At 45.7% G+C, this 12,467-nt stretch overlaps 1 protein-coding gene across 1 annotated transcript in view; it reads right to left on the reverse strand.

Annotated features, from left to right (window-relative positions):
• SLC6A11 (solute carrier family 6 member 11) overlaps positions 1 to 12,467 on the reverse strand; it is a 122,988-nt gene that overhangs the window by 65,197 nt on the left and 45,324 nt on the right. The window lies entirely within an intron of this gene.

The raw sequence follows: 12,467 nt of genomic DNA on the forward strand, positions 1-12,467 counted from the left end.
ATAGCTAAAGAGAGACTAGGATAGCACAGGATAGTATAGGCTAGACTAATGTACGATAGGATAGGATGGCATAGCATAGGATAGCATAGCATAGCATAGCATAGCATAGCATAGCATAGCATAGCATAGCATAGCATAGGATGGCATAGCATAACAGGATAGCATAGCATAGGATAGCACAGCATAGCATAACATAGGATAGTGCAGCATAGCATAGCATAGGACAGCATAGAGTAGCATAGGATAACATAGCACAGAATAGGATAACATAGCATAGCAGAGCAGAGCATATTATAGGATAGCATAGCATGGCATAGGATAGCATAGGCTAGGCTAGGCTAGGCTAGGATAGCATGGCATAGGATAGGATAGGACAGGACAGGACAGGATAGGATAGGATAGGATAGGATAGGATAGGATAGGATAGGATAGGATGGGATAGGATAGAACAGGATAAAATAATGAAGGTGAGAAGAGGGGAGGGAAAGGAAGAAAAGGGCAGAAGACTTTGGGGTCAGTAAAAACCTAGGGCCTGCCTGGAACCATTTGGGCTTAGTCTGTTTGGAGGCAGGTGATTGGACCCAATGAACCCGAGAGACCCTTTTAGCTAGTGGATTCTGGAGAGGAATCAAGACACTCAAAGACACAAACCTCCTCTGAGCTTCCTAGCACAAGAGCTGCCTAGAAGGAGGCATCAAGGCCCGCAGGGACTGTAGGAGTTCCTGTCCCAGGGGCTGCCTGTGGCGCCGGCCACACCCCTTAATTGAGGTCCCTGTAGGACTCAGTGTCCTGCCAGTTTTAACTTCTCTCTTTTGTCACATTCACTCCTCCAATCACTTGGTTCTGTCCTCTCAGTGGGGCCTGCCCTCTCCATCTGTTCAGATCAGCAACTTGTTGACATTTGGGGTCCAGGGACACTTGTGAGAATCTAAGGACCTTCCCTCCAAATGTGCTCAGATGCAGATATGCATGCAAGCTTTGGTTCAGAGACTCCCATTTCCCAGATATTAGAATCTATGCCCTGAGACTTCCAGCTTTCTAAGTCAGCCTCTCACTCCCGTTCAACCCAGGGTTTCTTTGACCAGTGCTTCAGTCCTCCACTCATTTGTTCATTCATATATTCCTTTACTCACTCAGCTCATCCACCTACTCACTTGCTCACCAAAACACTCTCATGCACCAAGCACTGAGCTAGGTCCTGGAAGGTAAAAATAAGACTGAATCACAGGAGGGAAATTTCTGCTTCAAGCAACTTCCAGTTGGTAGGAAAGAAAGACTTATAGACAGGAGGTCATGCCTTATGTCATCAGGGGAGCAAAAAGAATGGAAGAGCACAGACAGAGTGAGCCCCTCACTGCAAGAGCAGTCCAGAAGGGCTTCTCCAAGGAGGTGTCAGCCCATAAAGGATGATGAGGAATTCAGGACTTGGAAAATGGGGATGGAAGGAAGAAGGCAACAAGACATCCCCACTCCATGCCCAGCCCTTTATACGTGGTAATAACAATGGCTGCATTTACTTAGCACTTCCACACACGAGGCATTCAACAAGAATGAGTAGGCATATCCCTTATCTTTTTACACATAACAAAGGTCAGAGAAGCTACTCATAACTTGCCCAGGATTGCCCAGTGAATGAATGGCAACCAGACATGGGGGTCACAGCAAGTCCTGCCTGACTCTAAGGTCACACATTCAACCACCAGGCTACCTATGTACACAACCTGCAACACTCATGACAGCCATGCAAACCCTGTGTTATTTTCACATTTTGATGTGGCTACGCTTGCTGGTTATGCTATGTCCAGTCTATATTGGTTGGACTAAACCAGTGGGGAGTCATTAAGAGGGTCACTTATAACCCGGCCAAATGTACCCTCACTGTGCCCAGGCACCATGTACAGAAGACTGCTCCTCAATTACTACAGTGACATGGTTTATTAGGTGGCTGAGGATAATTCTGAAGCAATTCCATTGTTTAGAGTTCTGAATCGATGCTCTCAGAAAAGTCAAGTCATTCAGTTTGTAAGTGACACAGCAGAGATTTTAAACACAGTCCTCAAAAATGGGAAATTAGAACCAGTAAAGGTTGGTGACAGTGGGTCCTGTGGACACACCCTGAAAGGCTGGATTATTTTATTCAGAAAATGTCTCTATTCTACAATGATGGCAACCTCCCCAGCCCACTCATGGCCCCCGCACCACCAATTTCTGCATCCCTGTTTCCAAATCAACCATCAGCTCAATTGACATGTCACATAATCAACACAATCTCTTGCTATCATATGTAATATAATTCAGAAAAGGTGCAGGTCAAATATATTATAAAAGAGCAGAAATCAATATTAATATTAATAAAAATAAGAGGCCAGTAATCAATAAGGCTTGATGGTTTCTGCAGAGAGCTAAAAGTGCTATAAAATCTCCAGTTTCACTTAGCTTTGCATGCAGCATCCATGATAGATCTTTGGCATTTCGTATACATTCTTGATTCATTTCCTTCAAAATTACCACCCCCTCCCGAAGCCAATCAGCTTAAGTCTATCAAGCACCAGGGTGAGGCTAAAAACCCATTGCTTTCATTTAGTAGTTTCCACTTTTGTCTGTATTGTGTGGTAGAAGATTAATTATCCAGAATGTCCAAGAGCTGACCTGTTCCAGATACATAATATTTGGAACTCAGCTATCTTAATTCCCAATGCTCACAAAATTTAAGGAAAATAACATTACCGTGTAAAACATAAGAACAACTCAAAAATCATAAAAATTTGTCCTTCACCTGTGGGAGTACTTTGATGTGACTACACTTGCTGGTTATGCTATGTCCAGTCTATATTGGGTGGACTAAACCAGCGGGGTGTCATTAAGAGGGTCACTTACAACCTGGCCAAATGTACCCTCACTGTGCCCAGGCACCATGTACAGAAGACTGCCTCTCAATTACTACAGTGACATGGTTTATTAGGTGGCTGAGGATAATTTTGAAGCAATTCCATCATTTAGAGTTCTGAATCGATGCTCTGCTTCTACATTATATTCAGGAGAACTACATTCCCTCCACTGGTATCCACACCTTCATTTTTACACTTCTTTTATAAAACCACAAACCAAAGGAAATAAAACCAAGGGAAATAAAATATTCAAATCAATTGCCCAAAGATCACAGTGCAGACAAAGAGTTAGGCTGCCAAAATGAAACCACTGGCTGGCAGGCATTAGCGCAGAAAAAACCATTTGTAAGCTGAGGTTTGAGAACCTCGAGTCAGGGTACAAAAGGTGGTTTAGGGGCATCATTATGTAAGGCACACAAGCGGAGAGTGGTATGAAGGTTGAAATTCAATGCTGAGGATAGCCTGTGTCTATAGCTCTTTTAAAGCCACTTTAAAAAGTGACTCTTTAAAAGTTACTTCTAATCTGTTTCTACCCTTGGCCACACCAGACACTTGGACATCATCTTTCATTTTTCCTGAGAACAACTATGTATTGTCAAAACCACACAGATTCTTGTCATCCAGAGACTGCACATAAGTGATACACATACTGCCACTCTTCCCTCTTGTGCCTTGCCAGACACCACTAATAGATCACAGCATTCTTTGCAGCTAAGCTTGGATGCAGCCTCAGAGCCCTCTACACAGCACTCCAGGCAGCCCGCCGTAATCAGCTGGGATGAAACCCATCTATCTGCTACCCTTGGTCTAGTCCATGTTTCATTTATGCTTTCTCAGACTCTCCTGCAGGTCAACAGAATGGTAAGACCCAGGTCTTGTCCTTGAGGAAGGAATTTATGCACATGAGCATCTAGGAATGAAACTCCTGGGATCATGACACCATACAATGAGAGTCACACAAGCAAAGGAGGCTATGCAGACAGGTTGGGAAGGTGCTTCCAGTGTCTCTGGGAAGGGATCCAGCCTTCTCCTGTCTGTGAACATGGGCTGGAGCAGGTTTTCCAAAGATAAGCAGGAATGGGAGAGGCTGGGTCAGGCAGGGAAGATGTGGAACTAGCCAAGGATGTAGAAATAAGCAGAGGGCATTGTCTGCCCCCTCGTATATCCAGGAACCTCCAGGTTGTCACTCAGGTGTGCTCAGAGTTAGCTTCACCTCTCTTCTCAGCTTCCCCCACATTCGATCAGTGATCAAGTCTTGCCAACTAGATATCCAACTACATTCTGAAGTTACACCCACTTTTCACCCCCACTGCTGGTGCCATTCATCACCTTTCTTCTTGGTCACTGACAGCCCATACTGTCCATACTGCAGCTGCAGTTACAAAAATAATAATCCTGTATGTGTCTTCCCTGTTCCTGAGTCTAACCTCAGCCTCGCATTCAAGGTTGTGGGATATGATGAAAGGGTTGGGTTTAGAGCTGGATAATGCTGGTTCAGTCCTGGCTCTGCCCGGGCTTGCCGTGTGACTTGGCCAGTCTCCACCCTTCCCCAGACTACCAGGTTCCCTGCTGTTGGGGAACGTGCCAGGCCTCTTAGGCCTCCTTGCATTTTCTCAGTCTCTCTTTGTCCACAGAGTCCATCCCCAGCTCCTTGGCCACCCAAGACGTTCGTCCTGTGTGTGTCTGAGTCCCCACAGGCAGAGGATTCCTCCAAGTCAGGGCCTTGCCCTCCAGTTGAGAATTCATTGTCCTCTCTATCTTAAAGGTCTGGAAGCCAAGGCTCAGAGTGGTCCATTTAGAATGTCTGTCTCACTATAGAAGCCACCCTCTTAGCCTCATAAACCATACTGTTTGCCCAGATGTTGCTGAGAGGATGAATTCTCCTGTCCTCCCTGAGCCCCATCCCACATTCATCACCCTTGTCATTCTGCATCCTCCCAGCACCTAAAATTGCTCTCCATCAGCATTTTTCTTGCCTTGTAAGTTTAAGATTTCTACAATATAAGGGTTTGGTCTTTTGTTTTCCTTGCTGTATCCTCAGCACCCAGAACAGTGTATAGCACATAAGGTGTGCTCAATACATATTTGTTGGACAGAGGAACAAAGAAGCAGGCTGAGATCTGGAACTCTGAGGTTACAATGCAGGTCATTAGGAACACTGCTTTGTGCTGCATCCATATGTGATGCTGGGTCCACATAAAACAGGATTCAGAAAATTGAATAGGATTTTCAGAGGCATGTTTATAAACAAGGACATCACAAAGGATTTGGCTTTAAAAGACAGACCATGTCAGATACAGAGGGCAGGGCAGCTCAGATGCAAAGTGTCCCTTTCAAGATGTCTGAGGCCCCAGAATTTGTCTGGAAGAGGCAAGAGGCCACAGCAGGGTTCAGGCATTATGCTGAATTATGCAGCATTTGGTGATGGGTCTAATAAGGTCTCTGACAAGGTATCATCAAGCCTGGCTGTTCTTGGCCACTGCCAGTAGTGGCCCAGGCCCAGAAGGGTGGGTGTGGAGAAGGGAGGGTCTAATCTGTCAGAACCCTCAGTCCATGAAAGGAGGCATCACTGCCCAAAACACACCCCTTGGTTAAGAAAGAGTTTTCACTATTGTTTAATTCCCTTTTCACAGGTCAAGGCTTTCTGAATATAAAGGTTAGCACAATTGGTGGTAATTATACTGTATCCTGTTTTAATTGACGCTAATTGCTCATTTACATCCCAATACTGGGATTGTGGGGTGGTTTTCCCCCTACTTCCAGGACACGGCCATTTATTTCAGAGCAAGGAGATTGTCTGATCATTTGGAATGCCACAAACATTGTAGAAGGGCCACCCCACCCTAAGTTTTCCAGGATAATGGAGTCAATTGGAAAGCCAAGTCTTGTTCAAGAGGCATCCAAAAAAGCAGAGTAGTGTGGGGCAAGAACCTAGGACCACAAAATCAGAAGATCCAATGTTCTGGGCAGCTGGAGCCAGTTCCATACCCTCTCTGGGCTGGCATTTACCATCTACAAAGGGGCAAGGATAGACTAATCCAAACTTCAATCAGTCATAGTATCTTCCCAGTATTTTTTTTTGGCCATATACACATATCACCTTTGTATTATTTATTTAATATTTTTTAATTTTACTAATATTAATTAGTACATTCTTTAATATTAAACAAATATGCATAATGAGAAAACTGTGAATTACCACCATAAACAGAAAACTATGATCTCTTACTGCAAATGGAAAGTAACTACAAAAATAAATGTGATGAAAATAAAATGTGATTAAATTCTAGCCAAAGGCTCTGAGTCTGAGCTGTGTTCTGTCTTTGTTCAAAAGCAGTAAAAGCAAGTTCTAGAGAGGTGCTAAAGATAAACCAGCACCTCAGCGTACCTTTCACCTTAAGGGACATGAAAAGGGAAGAGCTGTCTCACTTCGTAATTGGATGCTCTGCAGTCTGGGTTCATGGATTATCACTGAAATCATCCTGTGAACTACCAGCGGAAAGAGCTCTTTCTGGATTTGTGGGAAAGGACCAGAGGGATGCCGTCTGAGGTCCTTCCCTGCTCTCTCAGTCAGCCACAAATGACTTGAGTCCACAGCCAGGACTCCTTGGAGCTATCCAGGGTCCTGACACGGATTTGGGTTGAACCTTCTGTGAACCTGCTACCCAGAGCCTTGGAAAATGCTGCTATTAACAGAACACCTACCAGGTGCCAGAAATATCTCATACAGTATCTCTAACTAATTTTCACACAACTTGAGTAGGTGCTTTCCACACTTTGCAGACAAAAATTCCTCTGAGCCTAGGCAGACAAAAATCTCTCCAAGCCTAGGGAGCTCTAGGTCACAGAGCTGGAAGTATTCAGAAGTCTGCTCTCTCCAGCACACATGCTGCACTCTGCCACACATGTGCTGCCATCTTGTCGTCTCCTCTGGCTGTCTTTAACCTCAAGTGTTCAGTTTGCTTGACATTTGGCAGCAACTCATAATCCATCGCCCACTCTCCCAGCCAGGGGGACACTGTGCAGTTCCGCCCCTCCCCCACGTCCACTTCCAGTCAGTCTCGCCTCTGTCTCTCAGGTGCATCTGCCCATCCCATATGGCTGGAAAGCATGGCACTGAACATCCAATCCCTAGACAACCACTCTTTTAAATATCAACTGATATTTCTCCCCTTCGTTTTTTTAGAGACCACTACCTGCATTCCCAGGAAAGAACACTAGAGCAGTCAACTAACAGTCTGGCATAACTCCCACAAAGACACTATTTATCTTTGGGAATAAAATGCTAAGAGAATGCATATCTAAAGAAGGCAGGCCACCCTGGACACATCTGGCCTCCTCACAATTTTTACCACTGTTGGAGGTGTTGTTCTAGAACATTCTAACAGAAATAGTAAATGTAGGGGAAAACTTTCTGTTTTAAGCAACCAAATTCTAAATAGGTAGAGTCATGTTTTCACAAGAAAACAGTGGCATTTCTTCAAGGGGGTAATGGTATTTTAACAATGCAGTGGTATTTCCATGAAGAGCTAAAGTTATAATTTTTTGTACAAGTGTAAGTGGTGTATCATTAGCTGTGAAAATTAGCCCGTGTGTGGGGCCTAAAATAATCTAACTAAACACTGACCCATGTGGGATCCACATTTCAGGGCACTATCGCTGGGCTGGGTTGAGGAGGAAGAGAAGAAAGGTATTGAGAGGCAGGACTGGAGCTGGGAACAGCCCAGCAGGCGGTCCCCATCCCACCACGGCACAAAGACCATAACTCTATTCTCCCTCTTCTGCAGTAACAAAACCCCTCATTTTCGAAAGGACCTATGGCTGCCCTGAATAAAGACATCTCCCAGCTTCCTTTGTAGATGGATATGGCCATCTATGTTTTGGCCAACAAGATAGAAATGAAGGTGCCATGTACAGCTTCCAGGTCATGTTCTTAAAGGGAAGGGCTGTATCCCATCCTTCCTTTCTTGCCCTTTCCATAGGCTGAAATGAAAACAAAGTCTTGGGCCATCTTAAGCCATGTAAATGAAGGTAACACCCTAAGGAAAGCAAAGCAACAGAACAGAAGGAGTCTGGGTCCCTGAAACCAGGCAGCTCACACCCATGCTGTTATGTGAGAGAGAAATAAACTATCCTATTTATGCTCCTGTTCTCTGAGGTCTCCATTATAAGGATGGAAGCTAAATATCTAACCACCAATTGCCTCTGTGATCTTGGGTGGGTCCTCTTTCTGCCCTGAGTTTGTTGTTTTTCACCAAATGGAGGCACTAGCCCAAATGATCCACACTGTTTCCTTCTACTCAGACATGAAGAGAAGATTCTGAGGACAACCCAGGAGCTAAAGGTGGACCCTTAAGAGTGACCATCCTTCTATACCTGGAGTCAACCAGGAACAGCAATAAATGGAAACAGGAAGTCTTCAGAAAGTTTTGTCTGTGTAAAGAACAGTTAGAACAGCTTTGCCAAAGATATCACCGTGTCTTGGGAAGCCACAGTTTTGTTGTTGTTGCTGCTGTTGTTGTTGTTGTTGTTGTTGTTTTTGAGACAGAGTCTCACTCTGTCACCAGGCTGGAGAGCAATGGTGAGATCTCGGCTCACTGCAGCCTCCATCTCCTGGGTTCAAGCGATTTCCTGCCTTAGCCTCCCGAGTAGCTGGGACTACAGGTGCTTGCTACCACGCCCAGCTAATTTTTTGTATTGTTAGTAGAGACGGGGTTTCACCGTGTTAGCTAGGATGGTCTTGATCTCCTGACCTTGTGATCTTCCCACCTCAGCCTCCCAAAGTGCTGGGATTACAGGTGTGAACCACCGTGCCCGACCACCACAGTTTTATCTTTCTCTGCCACAGTTTAAAACGGGCCTGATGGGATGGCCAGATTTGGCATGGGCCTCATCACCAAGCACAAGCATGGGCTTGGCGGTCCACGAGACCTTCCTAAGCTTCCATCTTCCTTCTGTGTGAAATGAGGATAATGCCTATTTCAAATGATGTCGTGAGGATTGGTTAGAGATCACTCTGCAAAGCATCTGACATGAAGACTGCTCAATAATTAGAAAGCTTGTGGCTGCCTTCACTCACCATCACTGTGCAATAAGCAATGTCTGTCCAACCCAGTGAGCGAGTGGCCTTGGCTGGCAGAGAACAACATATCTGGGGGTTCAAGACTACAGACAAAGAGGCAGGAATGAGCTCTGTCTCAGCAGTGAAGGGCACTGGGAAATGGCCCTTGACAATCCTTATGGATCTTCTCCCTGATAGATAGGGGTGGCAGTGGAAGGCTGGTGTTAAGAGGTGATAATCCATTGGCTGGCAAAATCTGAGTGAATAGAACCCAGAGACAAGAAAGACCTCAGGACAGAGGAGAAGCATACACAGCTGTTTGGAGGAGCTGCAGCAGCCAGACTCGAATGAAGGACAGAGGGAATCAGCCAGAGTGGCCACTACAGATGAGAATCCTCTCTGAAGTCCTAACTGTGGCAGCTGATGGGCCAGGGTGCAGAGAGTGCCTAGAAGGAAGGGAAAAAATTATATCTGGATGAAACCAAATAAGATCATACTCCAATTTAAAATGATAGAAGGCACTCAAAGCTGAGTTGAAGGGAAGCAGGGGACCCAACTGCACCATCACAGATACACACAACAGGGAGGAAGCCTGCCCTGTAAAGAAGGATGCTAGGCTTTCAGGAGTAGCCAAGGTCAGTGAACATCTCCAACCTTTCGGATGCACCAGGAACCTGGTGAGGAAGGAGCTTGGGGGCTCTACATTGAGTGGCACATGGTTGCTGGGGGCTCATGCACAGTTGTGAGGGGAAAGTGGCTGAGACTTCTCAGATACTGACAGGAAAACGCCCCTCCCAACCCTGAGAGGTCACAAGGGAGGGGCATTTTCCTGTCAGGCATCATCGGGGCTGGGGTAAGAAACCAAACAGCTAGGAGCTTAGGGAATAGTGCCACTCTTTCTTCTCACCGATGGCTGGGAACATAAAGATCACCTACAGCCATGGCTCATTCCAGCCTTGAGAGTCCAAGACTCTCTTATTTGGTAATGAGAGACATCTTAGTTGGACACAGAGGGCTCAAGAGGAAAAAATGCTTCACTTGGGAGAAATGGAAGATCAGAAGACAGCTAATAATAATAGGACTGACATTTATCGTTTGCTTGATGTGCCTTATTCTTACATTACCCAATTCTAGAAGACAGAAAATATCATTCCCATTTCACAGAGATGAACACTGAAGCACCCAGAAGTTGAGCATTTGACCTGTGGTTGCAAAGCTAGATAAAGGCAGGATTCAAACTCAGAGCCACTCAGCTCTGAAGCCCTGAATGGACCCCTTGGGAGTTCAAGTTCCCCTATGAGCCAACTATGTTCATCTCACACCATGTCCTCCTGTGTCCCCTGAACAAACCCTGCACATCCCTGCCTGCAAACCTTTGCTTTTGTGTCACCCTTCACCTGAGTGGGACAGTGGAGGTGAGCACCTATGAAAATCTTGCTGACCTTCGAGACCAGTTCAATGACCATGTCTTCCAGGACTCAGTAAGAGGCCATCCAGGCAGAACAAAACACTCCTGTCACAGCCTACAACACACTGAGCAATGTGGCATACAGATATGGGGAGCCATCTTGGCTTCAGAAAATCAAAGTTCACATCCAGCCTCTGGCACTCTGTATGGATGTGGCTGACTTTTGGCAAGCTATTATCTTTCTAGGTCTTGATATTCTCTTCTGTAAAGTGGGGAGAGCAATGAAGCAGATGAATTCAATCCCTTTAAGCCTCAGGCTCTTAATCTGTGAATCACAGACCATAGTTCCCACCTCTTTTGGTAGGTGTGAGGATTAAATGAGCCCATATCTACACAGCACCAGGTACAGTGACCTGACACATCAGCCCTCAGGAGACAGTAGCTCTCCTTCCTCCTTCTACTTAGCCCTTATTTCATTCTGCCTTGTAACACGGGCAGCTGTTCACAGATCTGGCTCTCTCTTTACTTGGTATCTACTCAAAGGCAAGGGCTTTTTTCATCTCTACAGGCTCTGAAACACTTCCTGAGAAGACCTACATAGACTGTAAATAGTTGATGAATGAATAAATTCAGACCTCAATAACATGGTAAGAACAAACAGAACATAACAGGACATAACCCCATATGTCTGCAATAGGCTCTGGTGTGAACAGTCCATGTTCGCATTTCAGCCTCTCCATCTGAGAGTAAAACACTCGCAGTTGAATTCCATTCATATCCATCCACGGAGCCCACAGTGTGCCAGGCCCTGTGCTGGATTCTGAGAGCATGCTGATGAATGACCTGGGTCCCTGCCCTCAAGGGTGTGTGAGCTAACCCTAGCACAGATGTATATGACTGACAGTTCACAGGATGACAGCAGAGGGCCTCAGGCACATGCACAGTGGTGTGAGCAGCTCGGGTGGCAGTGGTGCGCCAGAGAGCTCCACCTGGAGCTGAACTCTGAAGGGGGAAGAGCATGTTCCCATTGCTGCAGAGTCCTGATCTGGAATGTGCTACATGAAGAAAGTCCTTAAAGCAAGAAGAACCCAGGACACAAAGCAGGCAGAGTTCTTCAAGCTGGAAAAAATCACCTCCAAGGAAAGACACGAGCCCTGTATGCAACGGTGACAAGATACTTAAATAGCAACCATGCTCATTAAGAAGGCTGAGCCCAATTTAAATCCCTGTCCACAGGATATCTAAAATTCACTGGACGAGGCAGTCTAGTGTTTAAGCCTATTTCATGGTGAATTAAGGTTAGCTAGGGAGTCAGTGCTATTGATTTTTACATAGCTTTACCATAAAGACCACGAAAAGAAAACAAACCCAAAATGAAAACAAGCCCAAGCAACATAAACATTCCACACAGTGCCCAGCCAAGCTTACACTGGTATTAGAAGCTATTATTTACTGCCTGGAAAACATACGAGGAACCTTGGCTAATAATGATTTAAATCCCGTCCATCTCTCTTAGACTAGAAGGCTGGTGTCACCGTGGCGACCAAGGTCACCATGAAAGCACACGTTCCCCAGGCAAGGATGTACCAGTGGCGGGACACTGACAGACGACAAGCACCACCCCATGTCCTCTCACTCCCTTAAAAACACTTGCGATGGAGTTGTAGAGAGGAGGGATCCGATATTCAGGGGCCGCATTTGGAGCCAGAAAGAGCAAGGTGCTGCCTCGTTCCTACAAGCATCCCCTGTTCTGAAAGGCAGACTCTCCTCCCATCCATCCAATTGACCAAGGACTCTGGGTTCTCCTGGGTCCTTACTCAGGGATCCTGAGCAACATGGATCCCTCCCAGCTCACCCATGCTGGTTGCAACATGCTCCTTTCAAAACTGCTTCACTTCTTGGAAGAAGAATCAATGCTCACCTCTTGTTCTCACCTCACTTGGAGACAGTCTATCCTCTTTCTTTCACTTCTCTACTTGGCAGCCATCCCACAGGACACCAGGGCCCCCCAGGGACTATTACAATCGTCCAACCTAATGACTTCTTCATGCTTGCTCGTCTCCTATCTTTGCAGCTTTAAAACTTTCCTTCATTGGACTTTTCTAGTTTT

This window comes from Chlorocebus sabaeus, chromosome 22, assembly GCF_047675955.1.
Source record: "Chlorocebus sabaeus isolate Y175 chromosome 22, mChlSab1.0.hap1, whole genome shotgun sequence".
In the NCBI taxonomy this organism is placed as follows: domain Eukaryota; kingdom Metazoa; phylum Chordata; class Mammalia; order Primates; family Cercopithecidae; genus Chlorocebus; species Chlorocebus sabaeus.